Raw genomic sequence first — 11,414 nt, forward strand, 5'->3', positions numbered from 1 at the left:
GGCATTAATTGTCATATCTCCATCATCTGGGAACCTAGCATTAAGAACACCTAAGTTTGTGGGGGACACCTGAATCAAACCACCACAGATGATAAGACCCTATTGCTGAACACTCCACATGCCTGGGCAGCAAGGTCACTGAGAATACAAGCTGGGGCTGAGCTGAAAACCTTTTCTTTGTAAACCAGCTGACTGAAAGCTGGAAAAAGCTGCACTGTATGCAGTCCTTAGGGAGCAGAAGTCATCAGCAGTGAAGACAGTGAACACTGGAAGCCGCAAGTTTGGCCAGACAGGCCAAATGACCAAACGGGTGCAATATAATGGCATGTCTGCTGTGGGGGAAACCAACTGCTGACTAATTGAACTGGAGGCCCACTCTATGGGAGGGAATACATGCATAGTACTGAAAACCTAATGAAAAGCCTATGGCAGGAGGTCATGAACCTTAGGGGTGTAAAGCTTGCTCTTATCTGGATAAATGTATATATTAGTCTCACTTCTCTGCCCTATAAAGAGTATACTTAATGTTCATATTCGTATATTAATGCTACTCTCCAATTTGGTTAGAGAAGCTTCTCTTTTCAGATGGTGATGACCACTGGGATGACCCAAAAGGAAACATAGTGCTGAGAAGAAGTGACAGAGGAGTGCTCAGCACTGAAATATCTCTATCACATCCTCCAAGGCTCAGGGTCCATTGCAGAAGAGGTGACAGAAAGAATGTAAGAGCCAAAGGAAGGGTATAATTCCTTTCAATGCAACTGTCCAGACAGAAATTGGCCTCGATATTCACAACCTCGCAGTGCCTAGTGATGATACCTTCACAAGACCCTCATAATAAGAGGAAAAGATGATGACATCAAAATAAAAGACTAACAGAGAGAGGGAGGGGATATGATGGAGAGTGAAGTTAAGAAGGGGAAAGTGGGGGATGGAAAGGAATTATCAAGGTTTATTGTTTGTAAGTATAGAAGTTGTCAATAAGAACTTATGCATTAAAAAAACTGATAGTGTTTGCTTCACAAGTATTAGGAGTTGAGTTTGATCCCCAGTATTCATCAGAGATTGTCCTCTGACCTATACACACACACATATATATGAACACACACACTCCACCTACACATGAGCACACATAAAAAGTAATGTTTTGTTTTTTGTTCCTCCTCAAAAGTGGCTTGTTTATTAAGCACATGGCTGTAAACCAGGCATTACTCTGGGCGCCCTTCACTGGTAATCTTCACAACATCCCTGAGGTAGGTGGTTTTACCCTGTTGTAGTCAGGTTCACATTACTGGTAGAAATCACCTTACCAGGAGCATCTTGCGGGAAAAAAGGTTTATTTGGGCTTGTAGGCTCAAGGGGAAGGTCCATGATGGCAGGGGGAAATGGTGGCATGAGCAGAAGATGGACATCATCCCCTGGCCAACATCAGGTGGACAACAGGAACAGGAGACTGAGATAAACAGTGGCAAGAGGAAACTGGCTATAACACCCATCAGCCCGCCCCCAACAATACACTGCCTCCAGGAGGAGTTAGTTTCCAAATCGCCATCAGCTGGGAACCCAGCATTCAGAATACCTAAGTTTGTGGGGAACACCTGAATCAAACCACCACATTCCATCCTGGCCCCTATAAACTGACAACCATCCATGAGGTACAATGCAATGCATTTAGTCCATCTTAAAAAACGTCTAGTTTTTTCTGGGTGTGGTGGTGCACACTTTTAATTCCAGCACTTGGGAAGCAGAGGTAGGAGGATTGCTGTGAGTTTGAGGCCACCCTGAGACTCCATAGGGAATTCCAGGTCAAATAATAAAAAAGAAAGAGTAACTTCTAATGGCCAATAGCACAGTAACTATTGTATAATTGTTTGGTAACAATTAATTGTATATATCAAAATAGGACAAAAGATTTTCACTGTTCTCAGCAAATGATCACCTCTGGTGATGGATATGCCAGTTTTCCTAACATTATATGTTATATACATATATTGAAATATCATACTATATCCATACATGTGTACAATTATATGTCATTAAAATTTAAATGTACAGGTTGGGTATGATGGTGCATGCTTTTAATCTCAGCACTCAGGAGGCAGAGAGGTAGGAGGATCACTGTGAGTTTAAGGCAGCTAGGACTACAGAGTGAGTGCCTGGGCTAGAGCAAGACCCTACCTTGAAAAAAAAAACAAACAAACACAAAAACAAAAAAACCAACAACAAAAAAGCTTCCTACTGGTGGCTGAATTGTTTATACTCATATTACATTAATGTTCATATTATCCATTCTCATGTTCCACATCCCTAATTCCCTACATGTAATTGTACTGAAAGTTTTTTTTTTTTTAATATTTTGTTTCTTGCCAGTGTGGTTGTGTACACCTTTAATCTCAGCATTTGGGAGGCAGAGGTAGGAGGATTGTCATGAGTTTGAGGCCACTGTGAGACTACATTGTGAATTCCAGGACAGCCTGGGCTAGAGTGAGACCTTACTTTGAAAAACCAAAATAAAAAAAGGGGGGGGGAATCTTTATTTGAGACAGAGAAAGAGAGAGGGAGAGGGAGGAAGGGAGGGAGGGAGAGAATGAGAATGGGTGCCCTAGGGGCTCCTGCCACTACAAAAGGATTTCAGACACATGTGCCACTTTGCGCATCTGGCTTTATGTGGGTACTGGGGAATCGAACCTGGGCCCATTGGGCTTTGCAAGTCACCACCTTTAACAACTTGAGCCATTTCTTCAGCCATGAAAATAGAGATTTTAAGGAGATGACTGTGGTGAAATGAAATTATTAAGTAATGTACTGGCCCAGTATGAGTAGTAAACTTCTAAAAGGATACGAGAAAGCTGCTTACATAAAGAAAGGTCATGTGAGGGCTGGCTGGAAAGATGGATTAGGGTTGAAGGCACTTGCTCACAAAGCCTGACAGCCTGGGTTTGATCCCCAAGTACTCACATAAAGTCATTTGTACAAAATGGTGCATGCATCTGGAGTTTGTTTGCAGTGGCAGGAGGCCTTGAAGTTTGTTCTCTTTCTGTCTTCTTGTAAATAAAAATATTTTGGGGGTCTGGAGAGATGGTTAAGCAGTTAAGGAGCTTGCCTGCAAAGCCTAATGATGCAGGTTCAATTCCCCAGAGCCCACATAAAGCCACATGCATCTGGAGTTCGTTTTAGTGTCTGGAGGCCCTGGTGCACCTATCTCTCTGTCTGTCTCCTCCCTATCTCTCTTTGCTTGCAAATAAATAAATTTTTTAAAAATATTTTATTTATTTATTTATTTGAGAGCGACAGACAGAGAGAGAAAGACAGATAGAGGAAGAGAGAGAGAATGGGCACACCAGGGCTTCCAGCCTCTGCAAACGAACTCCAGACGCGTGCGCCCCCTTGTGCATCTGGCTAACGTGGGTCCTGGGGAACCGAGCCTCGAACCGGGGTCCTAAGGCTTCACAGGCAAGCGCTTAACCGCTAAGCCATCTTTCCAGCCCATAAATAATTTTTTAAAATATATTTTAAAAAGAGAGAAAAGTCTTATGAACGTTCAGGGACAATGTGGCTACTTACAAGTAAGGAAAAAAAGCCTTAGAAAGAAATCACCTTGCTGATACCTTGGCTTTCTAACCTCCAAAATGGTGAGAAATGAATTTCTATTATTTTTATCACCCAACCTATGGGTTTTTTGTTTTTTTTTTCCCAAGGTAGGATCTCCCTGTAGCCCAGGCTGATCTGGGATATTGATCCTCCTACCTCAGCCTCCCCAGTGTTCAGTTTATGGTATTTTGTTGTGATAGTCCTGGCTTCGTGGTCTCCAGGAGTTTAGATGTGTGATCACATCCTGAGGTGCTCCACAGTGTGATTGTCAATGTGGGAATCAGATACATTTTGTTATTAAAAAAAAGTGAAATTGGGAATTATTTAGCAATTTAATACATTCAAACTCTAGAGAGGAAAAGAGCTAGCAAAGCAGAAATTATTCTGTTACATTCTTCAAATCTGTTTTCCCTGAGAGAAACAAAGTATGAGAAATAAAAAGACAGCATTTCTATGTTCTTGTATTTATGCTGGGATTCAACTTTTTCTTAGCTGAAGAAAAAAAAAAAAAATGCTAACAATTGTGCCATCTGCTGGTATTGTTGAAACCTGATTCTTCTCAATTCTAAATCAGGGACAAGTCTTGAGAAAGTCGTCCTACCTGCCTATTACTCTTAAAAAAAAAACAGGTGGGGCGGGTTGGGAGATGGCTCAGCAGTTCAGATATTTGCCTGCGAAGGCTAAGAACCCAGGTTCAATTCCTTAGGTTCCCCCCGTAAGCCAGATGCACAAAGGGGCGCATGAGTCTGGAGTTTGTTTGCAGTGGCTAGAGGCCCTGGTGTGCCTGATTTCTCTTTCTCTCTCTTTCTGCCTCTTTCTCTCAAATAAATAAATAATTTTTTGTTGTTGTTTTTTGAGGTAGGGTCTCGCTGTAGCCTAGGCTGAACTGGACTTCACTCTGTATTCTCAGGGTGACCTCAAACTCATGGTGATCCTCCTACCTCAGCCTCTTGAGTGCTGGGATTAAAGGCATGCACCACTATCCTGGCTTACAACAAAATATTTTTAAAAAATTATTTATTTACAAGTGGAGATAGATAGATGAGAGAGAGAGAGAGAGAGAGAGAGAGAATGGAGCATGCCAGGGCCTCTAGCTTCTACAGACATCAGATGCATGCACTATTCTGTGCATCTGGCTTTATGTGGGTACTGGGGAACTAAACCTAGGTCATCAGGCCCTGTAGGCAATCACCTTAAAAGCTGAGCCATCTCTCCAGTCCTTGCATCTGATTTAAAATACCCAGTTATATATAGGCATAAGATGGTAAATTGGGGTTTCTCCCTGTAAGTTCACTTAGGGGACCTAGTTTGTCTCATTGTGCAAGCATCCAAACAGTACAGGTTGGATGGACTGCTGCTGTTTTGATCCCAGATATAGCTAATAACATATTTCAATAGGATCCCCACCTCAGTCCCAAGTGCTGGAATTATAGTCTTGTATCACCATGCTTAGCAAATATAAATTTTAAAGGTTAAATAGAGTTGCTTCTTTCCTAAAAGAAAATTGTTTTTCTTGTCAATTTTCCATAGAGTGACTTTAAAAAAATGGATCTAAGCCAGGCGTGGTGGTACGTGCCATTAATCCTAGTACTCAAGAGGCGGAGGTAGAAGGATCACTGGAAGTTGGAGGCCACCTTAGAACTACAGAGTGAGTTCTAGGTCATCCTGGGGTAGAGTGAAACCCTACCTAAAAGCAAACAAAAAAAGATTCATTTAAAAAATATTTTATTTATTAGAGAGAGAGAGAGAGAGAAAGAGGCAGATAGAAAGAATGGGCATGCCAAGGCCTCTAGCCACTACTGCAAACAAACTTCAAACACATGCCCCACCTTGTGCATCTGTCTAAGGTGGGTACTGAGGAATTGCACCTGGGTCCTTAGGCTTCTCAGGCAAGCTCCTTAACTGATAAGCCATCTTCCTATCCCAAGATCCATGTTTTCCACTGAAAGTGTTTCAGTGGATTCCCACTGAATTTCGGTTGTACTATGGCTTGGATATGGTTTGTCCCCCAAAGGTTCATGTATTGGAAGCTTGGCCCTTAAGATAATGGTGTTGAAAGGCGGTTGGACTTTTAAGAGGTAAGGGCGAATGGAAAGTGACTGGCCCATGACTTTCCTGTGGATGACTTCTCTTGAGCAAGCAAGTGGATTCATTCTAAAAGAGCATAAGAAGTAGACGGCCCTCTCTAGTATTTGTTCAAATCTTTTGTTTCCTCTCTTACACAAGGACTTTTCCATGTAGTATTATTGTCTGCTACAGGCCCTCACCAGCAGCTGACCGAGTCATGCTTTTAGCCTTCTAGAACCTTTTTTTTTTTAAACTAATTTTCTTAATTTATTTGAGAGAGACAGACAGAGGGAGAGAAAGAGGGAGTATAGGTGTACCAGAGCCTTTTGCTACTGCTAAGGAACTCCAGATAAATGCACCACATTGTGCATCTGGCTTTACATGGGTACTGAGGAGTTGAACCCAGTCCAACAGGCTTTGCAAGCAAGTGCCTTTTAACTGCTGAGCCATCTTCCCAGCCTGCCTTCCAGAACTTTGACTTAAATAAACTGCTTTTCCTTATAAACCATCTAGCTCTAGGGAATTTCATTTGGCTTTTTGAGGTAGGGTCTCACTCTAGCTCATGCTGACCTGGAATTTACTATGAAGCTCAGGGTGGCCTTGAATTCTCTGCAGTTTTCCTATCTCTGCCTCCCAAGTGCTGGAATTAAAGATGTGTGCCACCACGCCCAGCTGTGATTTTGATTTTTTGATGTCTAATATTTTGGAGTCCTTATAGACCTTATTTATTTATTGTTGAGATAGGGGCTCATGTCCTCTTGCCTCTACTTTTGAGTGCTGGGATTTTAGGCATGAGTCACTATGCCTGGTTTATTTGGTTCTGGGAATGGAACCCAGGGCTTTGTGTATGTCAAGCAAGCCTTGTACCATCTGAGCTATATTCCCAGTCCCTCCCCATTTATTTTCTTTTTTCCATTTGTATATGTATATGGTTATGCATATGTATATGTTGTGTGTGTGTGTGTATGGATATGTGCACATAGGTGGAGGCCAGTAGTTAAGTGCTGGTGTCTTCCTCAGTCACTCTCCAACTTATTTATTTATTTATTTTTGTTTTTCAAGGTAGGGTCTCACTCTAGTCCAGGCTGACCTGGAATTCACTATGTATTCTCATGGTGGCCTTGAACTCTCTGGGATTCTCCTATCTCTATCTCCTGAGTGCTGGGATTAAAGGTGTGTGCGCCTGGCTCTTCACCTTTTTTTTTTTAGGTAGGGACTCACTCTAGCTTGGACTGACCTGGAATTCACTATGTAGTCACAGGGTGGCCTCATCCACCTTATTTTTTGAAACTTTTTTATTTTTGCAAGGAGAGGGAGAGAGACAGAGAGGTAGGGGCAGGGAAGGGATATGGGTGTGCCAGGGCCTCTGGCCACTACAAATAACACCTGATGCTTTCACAATTTTGTGCATCTGGCTTTATGTGAGAACTGGGGAACTGAACCTGGTCGTTACACATGTCACACAAGCACCTAAACACTGAGCCATCTCTCCAGCCCTCCACTATTTTTTGAGACAGCATCTCTCTGAATCTGGTGCTCACCAGTTAGTCTAGGTTAGGTAGTCAGCCAGCCCGATGGATTATCTCTGCTTTCCTAGTGCTGGGAGTACAGGACCGCAGGCTGTGTTCAGCTTTTATGTGGGTGCTGGGATTTAAAATTAGGTCCTCATGCCTCTGCAGCAAGCACTTTACAGTTCCCCCTCTTCCCTATTAAAAAAACATTAGTGATATTTTCTCTCATTGCCAACTGAGAGAAGAAAAAAAATTCATCCCAGATCTCATACAGCTCATTAAATGGAGTCATGACCAGGTACCCCATAGTCTCAAATATGCACAAATTAAGATTCAGAATGTAAGAGGCTGGAGAGATGGCTCACCGTTTAAGCTGCTTGCCTGCGAAGTCTAAGGACCCAGGTTCGATTCCTCAGTATTCACATAAAGCCAGATACACAAGATAGCACATGTGTCTGTGGAGCTTTTTAATTTAATTTAATTTAATTTAATTTAATTTAATTTAATTTAATTTAATTTAATTTAATTTTCAGTGACTAGAGGCCCTGGTGCACCCATTCTCTCATATTCTCTCTTGCTCTCTCAAAATAAATGAATGAAAAGATTCAGAGTGTACATAAATTTATATGCCTATTACTTACATACACCTTAGTACTAAATCACCTTTGTATGTGTGATTATGCTTGTCACAGATATTTATCTGTATCTAGGCACATACTACTAACATGCTGGTTTTTTTTTTTTTTTTTTTTTTTTTGGTTTTTCGAGGTAGGGTCTCACTCTAGTCCAGGCTGACCTGGAATTCACTCTGTATTCTCAGGGAGGCCTTGAACTCACGGTGCTCCTCCTACATCTGCCTCCCGAGTGCTGGGATTAAAGGCGTGTGCCACCACGCCGGGCCATGCTTTTGTTTTTTGTAGTTAGATCTTCCCCGAGTTGAATCTTGTTTCTCCCATTATAATATGGCTTTTATGAAGGGGGATAGAGAAAGAGGCAGCCTTGGAGAACCAGCGGCTCCATAAAACCACCAACCTACTGAAAATGCTAGTTATCCTATCAGAGCTGAGATTATTTTTGACTTTTACTTGTTTTCTTTTTTGTTTGCTTGTTTGTTTCAAGGTAGGTCTCACTATGTAGCCCAGGCGGACCTGGCACTCACTTTGCAGTCTCAGACTAGTGTCTTAAACTCACAGCAATCCTCCTACCTCTGCAGCCAGAGTGCTGGGATTAAAGACATACGCCACCACAGCCGGCTACTTTTTCTTTTTCTTTTCTTTCTTTCTTTCTTTTTTGAGACACGGTCTCAGTATGTAGTCGAGGATGGCCTCCTCTGTCTCTGGCAGTGTTAGGATTACAGGTGAGCGCCACCATCCTCCCATCCAAGTTCTAACTAAACCTGGAGTTTGGGCGCATTTAGGGTAGTGTGGCTGAAGACGTGCACCACCACCCTATGCTGAGAATACACACACACACACACACACACACACACACACACACACACACACACAAGGTCTTCACATTTCCTCACATAGGATGCGAACACTTCTTTGATTTGCATTGCAAACAGAAAGCTTCTCTTGGCGTGTAAGTAGGGCGGGAAAAGGAAGTACAAATTGGTCTCCAATCCAGAGCCTACTTTGTGTGACGGGTGGGCGGTGGAGGGGGCGGCTTCAAAAGCTCGAGGTGGCACACACCTTTAATCCCAGCACTTGGGAGGCAGAGGTAGGAGGATGACCATGAGTTCGAGGCCACCCTGAGACTACATAGTGAATTCCTGGTCCGCCTGGGCGAGACTGAGACCTCACCTAGGGGAAGGAAAAAAAACAAAAAGCAGCCCGAGTTGCGAGAACTGCAGAGCAAAGCCAGATGGGGAAATACTTGCTCTATCTTGGGCCAGGTGTCTAGTAACTAGAGCCCATCCCGACTGCCAGGGTTCAGGACTCTGGCTCTGCAGACCCCGGGGTCCCCGCGGACCGGTACGCCCCGCGCAGGCGCCGCGGGCAGGGGCGGGCTCTGGCCACCTTCTCTAGTGGGCAGCTCGCGCTCCCTGCCCACCGTCAGCCCGCCCAGGCTGCCCACGCGGTGCCCGCGGAGGCTGCAGACGGAGCGCCGCGCAGCATCCTCCCCGCGCCAGCCGCGAGGCCCCACGGAGCGCTCGCCCTTCAAGGGCAGCCTGTGAGCGGACGCCCGAGGCCCGAACCACTTCCCCAGCTCCGTTCCACGCCCGGCCGCGCGCCTCCCAGAAGCTTCCGCGGCCCACCCTGGGCGTACGCGCTGCGGCGCCCCAGTTAGCTCCCGTGCCCTCAGGGGCGCCCGACCCTCCACTGGGCGCACAGGGATCACAGGGATGCTGTGCTTCCTGGTCCGGGGCGGTCCATGGCGCACCAGTGGTGCACGGCGCATTCTGGTGGGTGCAAGGGGAAATCAGCCAGCCACCTTGGAAAGCCGAACTGGCACCGCCTGCCCTTGAGGGAGAGTTTGCTTGTTTGGAACGTCCCCGGTCCCTCTTTGCTAACCGACTTGACATAAACTGGGAGAGCGATTTGCTTGTAACTTGCGTGAGTAGCAAAGCTGGAGGGCTGGCTTCGAACTCAGAGACATCATTTACTTTATTTCCCAGTAGACACCCAAGAATGCCTTGGTTATGTGTGACTACGCCAGCCCAGAGAGACTCCGTGTGCCAGCAGCCCTGGCACTTTCAAGGGTGTCCAACTTTTGTTCTTCTAGGGAGGAGAGGGACCGAATATTTTAAAAACTGAGATTGGTGCCTATCTTTTCAAATCCCCCTTTCTTATTTGATAAACAAATGTATATTTGTTGAACAAGTATTTAGATTTTAGAAGTGAATATTGAGGATTCCCCCCCCGCCCCGAGATAGGGTCTCACTCTAGTCTAGGCTGACCTGGAACTCTCTCTGTAGTCCCAGGCTGGCCTTAAACTTACAGCAATGCTCTTACCTCTGCCTCCCAAGTGCTGGGATTAAAGGCGTGTGCCACCATGCCTGGCTAATTACCGAGGATTTGCGATGGCTTTATAGAAGATAGCAGTTGGTTGACTTTAAAATACTGATCGAGGGCTGGAGAGATAGTTTAGCGCTTAAGCGCTTGCCTGTGAAGCCTAAGGACCCCGGTTCGAGGCTCGGTTCCCCAGGTCCCACGTTAGCCAGATGCACAAGGGGGTGCACGCATCTGGAGTTCGTTTGCAGAGGCTGGAAGCCCTGGCGCACCCATTCTCTCTCTCCCTCTATCTGTCTTTCTCTCTGTGTGTGTCGCTCTCAAATAAATAAATAAATAAAATTTAAAAAAATATTAAAATACTGATTGAGTATTACCAACAGCTGATAAAAACTCTTGACAGTTTGGAATGTCCAAGTCAATAAACTTCACATTTAGGTTTTTGTTGTTGTTGTTGTTGTTTTTGAGGTAGGGTTTCGCTCTAGCCCAGCCTGACCTGGAATTCACTATGTAGTCTCAGGGTGGTCTCGAACTCATAGGGACCCTCCTACCTCTGCTTTCCAAGTGCTGGGATTAAAGGTGTGCACTACCATGTCTGGCCACATTTAGTTTTTAGAATGTTAAGAATAGCACATAAATACATTAATTGAATTTTTGTTTTTTATTATTTAAAAAAATCTATTTACTTATTTGACACAACACACACAGAGACAGAGAGAAAAAATGGGTGCACCAGGGTCTCTAGCCATGGCAAATGAACTCCAGATGAATGTACCACCGTGTGTATCTGGCTTTATTGGGTATTGGGGAATCAAACTTAGGTCATTAGGTTTAGTAAGCAAGGACCTTAATCACTAAGCCATCCCTCAAACCCATCGTCTTAACCTTTCTTCCATCCCTCCTCTCCTCCCTACCCTTCATTGATACAATTTAGATATGTCACCAGCATGTATTTTGATCATAATCACCTCTTAGTACTGTCTCCCACTGAATCCCTTATTTACTTAGGTACTCCCTCTTTTACTTTGATGATGATGTGTGTGTGACCCACTGAGTTTAATTAGGGTTGCCAGTATGAGCATGACTGGGGAATTATTCACCAGAACACATGTAGTTTACCAGAGGCCCCACCAGGGAAGAAAATGTCTTCCCCCTTTCCCAGTAGCCCTTAACTGCCAATAATTCTTCAAGAAGGAAGAGGGCCCACATGCCATCCTCCACTATTCATCATGGCCCAATATTGTGTAGGCAATGCCAGCCAGTGTGAATTCTTGAATGCAATGGCCATGGG

This window comes from Jaculus jaculus, chromosome 3, assembly GCF_020740685.1.
Source record: "Jaculus jaculus isolate mJacJac1 chromosome 3, mJacJac1.mat.Y.cur, whole genome shotgun sequence".
NCBI classification, from domain to species: Eukaryota; Metazoa; Chordata; class Mammalia; order Rodentia; family Dipodidae; genus Jaculus; species Jaculus jaculus.